Source organism: Cariama cristata, unplaced genomic scaffold (assembly GCF_000690535.1).
Source record: "Cariama cristata isolate BGI_N322 unplaced genomic scaffold, ASM69053v1 scaffold4559, whole genome shotgun sequence".
Lineage (NCBI taxonomy): Eukaryota > Metazoa > Chordata > Aves > Cariamiformes > Cariamidae > Cariama > Cariama cristata.
This window is the reverse complement of record NW_009633872.1, coordinates 724-5,303: the sequence shown is the minus strand read 5'-3', so window position 1 is coordinate 5,303 and position 4,580 is coordinate 724.

Genomic DNA, 4,580 nt, shown 5'->3' with positions numbered 1-4,580 from the left:
TGATCCCACGCGGTCCCTGCAAGGATTCAGCTCTCCCAAGCCTGCACCCACATCCTCAGCATGGTGGAAATTTTGACAGCTCATCTCCATGCCCTGTGAAGAGGCAGGATCACGGGATAGCCTACGCCAGAGGCTGTGAAAGACCAAGTAAATGCCCCATGAGTACAACCGTAGTAGCAAAGGGCAGGGGATCTCTGTAAACAAGAGGTGCTGAATCACCGGCGAGGTGGTTCCTGCATGACGTCATGTCAGTGCACGACACACGAAACTGGGTGAAAGAAGAACTTGGTTTTGATCTTGCCAGGACTGATTTGTTCTTTCAGGTTCGGAGTCATGGAGTGGGGAATGTACGCTTCTATTCTTATCTTCCAAGTTTCCTAACTAAAGAATCCTTGTCTTTACTTCTGGGAAGACCGAGAAGCATCCAATGAATCACCTGTCAAGCTCCAGTATCACAGAAGGAAGTACAGAGACAGAAATAGAAACCAGCATCAGGGAATAGGTATGATCTGAATGAGGCTGAACAAGCACATTGGAGCGCATCCCTGAAGCTGAGCTGACCTCTCCAAATTTTATCTTGTCCCCTATTCTTCATAGTCAAAAACGCCCTTAAGTCCATGTGCCTGAGACTCAGCAGCAGCACCCAGACCACCCAACGCAGAGCCTCGCTGAGCTCATGTCCTCATAGCCGCGAAGTCATCATTCCCTGCACTTCCATAGAAAAATGACCAAGTCCCCCGGCTCCGCTCCCTTGTGTTCCAGCTAGAGCACGGCACAGCTGGAACGCCGCTATTTTAAGAGCAGCTGGGAAAGCCCCAGACCGCGCACGAGACAACGCTGGTGCCTGGTGCTCTTCCCGGTGAGCGGCGGTGAGGGGCACCACGCACAACCACCGGGGTCTTGGTTCTCCCCCACATCCCTATGGCACTACCGGGGCTCTGATTTCCAATACCGCTTAGTCATTTCGGCACAGCAGGCTGTTCTAGCCCCCGCCCCAAGCATTGTGTAAGATGGAAAATGCCATTGCTTTTAAAGGGTAAGCAAACAGTTGCTTTGGGAAGCTTCCTATTTTATGTTGACCCAGATAATAATACATAAAGTGCTTGCGGTTCTAAACAGTGAGGGTGTTGTGTAAGGTTATTATAGCCGTAGTCATTGCAAGCTTCCTGACCATGTTTCCCAGAAAACTGATGTAAGCTAAGGGGCATCAGAAGGTTTACTAATATACTCTATTTTAATTTGAGCGAAGAGGAGGCAGTGCCCAGACCTGAGCATTACAGGCTAAGTAGCTTGGGAGCGAAGTCAGGGGAGCCGAACAACGGCTGAACAGAGAGAAATGTGCTTCAGATGTGACCCTGTTTGCTGGATGAACACCTGTTAAGTGACCTTTTAAGCCTCTGAGGGCAAAAGCAAGCTTTTCTGTAAAGGACAACTGTCCTCCCAACACTTGCTTGGAAGCGAACGCTGGAAATAAATGAAAACTGTAGTGTTGTGCTCTGTAACAGCCACAAGAATCTGGATCCAAGGTTTACGTTAAAAAAGACAACTTCATGCTAGCATTTCTGTAGCTGCCTTTTAAAGTATTGACTCGGTGCGATGGCACTGCCTGAACAAGTCTGCTGGGTACTAAACACTCCCAAAGAGCTGAATCTACTTAGGGGGATCGTGGACGAAAGGGACTGTCCCCTGTTCTCGCCTTACTCAGCGGCAGGCAGCAATAATTTGCTTTTCTGGAACATGCTTGCTGCAAAGACCTCCAAACACCTTTGAAATGTGGAATATAGAAAACTCATCACATTTTACAAGGGGGAAGGACGGGCCCTTTGGGGACCAAGGCAGGCAGCTGGGCAGTGAGGGAAAGGGTGGGGGGAGCGACCCCCCAGCCCGCACTGCACCCCAAGGCCAGACCCAGCTCTGAACCAGGGACCCTTCGGCAACCCTTGCAGGGTCAGCAGGCTGCCGCAGTGTTTGAGCTTCGTTAATAGGAATAATATTGACAAACCAAACTGTTTCCTTTCCATTAATGTTTTTCATTGAGGTTTTTTTACATTTTCATTAAAAGGATTTATCAGTCAGATCCTGGTTTTGGTCAACACGAGGCAAAAATTGTCATTTCATTAAAAGCAATACGAGGAAGAGTGATTAGGAGGCAGAGTTTCACCCAGCTCCGGCCAGGTGTGGATCACTGGTTATGATGAGCCATGCTCAGCCCAGGAGCACTCAGTCTGTCTCCTCACCTGGTGTGCCAAACCCACGCCAACCCGCTGTGCCAAACCGATGCCAACACACCTGGTCCTGACCTCCCAGATTCCCTGTGTCCCACCGGCCCAGGCTGGGAACGGCTCACATCTGCTCCTCCTCCTCGTGCTTGCTCTTTGAGACATCCCACTCTCAGGAAGCTCCTTGAACACAAAAAGGAACAGAAATTATGAACTGAGGAAAGGAAGAAATGAGGGCAGGGGAATGAGGTGTGACCCCGTGGGAGAAGAGCACCTCCCTGGTCCCACGTGTGTGGCCAAGCCCGGCGGCACCGGAGCCCTGCCGCGGGCAGAGCGGCCAAGCTCAGCGCCCCGGTGCAGCAGGTCAGTGCACCCCATCAAACAGGGATGCAACTTCTGCTGCTTCTCCTGCTTGTTTTGAGACTTCGCCCCCTGAAAGCCATGGGAGGCTCAGACAGAAACAAATGTGTACGAAGACCTCCTGCGGCAAAGGAGAACTGGAAAACAACAGCGGGGAGAGCAAAAGCTGGTGCTGCGTCGCAGCAGGTCTGGGTCCAGCCCGGCAGCATCACCAGTGCTGCCATACCAGGTGGCGGTTGTGGCAATGGCTTTGTCCTGAGCATCACGGCACCTGTTTCCCTGCCCGAGTCAGGGGTCCTCTCTCGGGTCACATTCTCTGGCACCCCAGTTCGGGTACCCCTGAGCTGAGGACTGGTTGGGTCACCCTGCAGGCTTCAGCTCTCTCTCTGCTCCTGCTCTTAGACACGATTGACGTCCTCAGTCTCACCTCTGCTTCCACGACACAGCCGGCACTCGCCACCTGCAGCACCGGCGGAGCTCGGTCCCATTGTGGGGTCACTGCAGAAACAGGACGGGCAGCAGCCAGGGACCAGTCTCAGCAGGGAGAACCTGGGCATGAAACACAGGGAATTACAACCAGAAGAAAAAAAAAAAAACGCTACCACCAGAAGAAAAAAAGATGCGTGCTTCAAAGGAAGATAAAATCGGTGCCTCTTTGGAAGAGCGATGGGTGAATTCAAACAAGTTTGGTGGGTGCCAGCACTCCCCGAGTCCTCTCCCAGAGCGTCTGGAGTGCTCAGCATCAACCGCTGAGCAACGAGGGAGGGCAGGGGGTGTAGACCCACCTCTAGCAAAACAACAACGTGGGGAAATCTGCAGGCGTGAGTGAATTTACCTGTCTTGTGACGAGGTGGTAACCCCGGGGCCCAGGGTGGCTGGAGGCTGTTTCGACAAGCGGGAGTATGAGTCTGCGCTGGTCACATCCCCTCTGCATCGCTCCGCACACCTCAAAAAATCCCCCCTTGGCTTCCTCTAGCAATCCTGACTCTCCACGTTTACAATGTCAAGACGTGAGCCAGCTATGTATGATCTCACTAGAAAAACTCCCGCTGACTCCTTAAACTAACATTAATCATTTACCTAATGTCGTTTCAAACCCTCCGGCGCTGGGCCAGCACACGTGGTATTCTCATTGCGTTAAGGTGTAACGTGTCCCAACTGCTCTCGCGACAAGCAAGCCGGCTCCTGCCGACGGTGGTTTCGTGGGTTGGAGGACCCACCACCCCCCTGAGTCATCGCCACACCTGGCTGCGGCGAGAGGCGTCGGAGCCAGCCCGTGGCACAGACGTAACACGTGGCCGTGCCTCTGCAGTTTAAATAAACTAGTGGTTTGGTGGGTTGTTTTTTTTTCCCCCCGTTTCAAGTATTTAACAGCATAGGCTGATAGAGAAGCCCGACTCGGAGAACAGCATGGGGTTTTTTTATGCAGTGCTCATAGCATTTGGGAAAATTATGTTCTGTATACTAAATATCTGAGTCAACCCCAGGAGAGAGCTACATCCACATTTCAATGTTACCATGTACGTGTCCTCAGCTACAGCTTAGAAGGAAAGCACTCGTTGCGATTACCAGGAAGAAGCTCAGGCTGCCGACTGTTCCTCTTCTCTCTCCAGGCTTTGGAAACTTCAGTGAAAACCAAAAGGGGGTTTTATCCTCCCAAGTTATGTCACCTTTTGAACTAATTAAACTTACGATCAATCCGAGGTCGGTCTGTGACCCTTGCTCCGGGTGCGAGGTGCGGGGAGCGGAGCAGGGGATGCTGGCGGGGAGAGCTGGGGTCCGCACCGCAGGGCGCTCATGCCGGCTTTTCCAGCAAAGCCCATTCCCTGGAAGCTGAGCAGGACTCACATGCTGGGGTGTTTGGGTGCTGTCGGAAAGGTCAATATTTACCAGAAAGATTCCCCCACTGTCACATTGTCTGCAAGTCCACGCAAGGAAAAACCTTGCTGTGCAGAAATGCCGACTAACGTGGCATGAGGGGACCCGGGTCTAGGGGAGAAC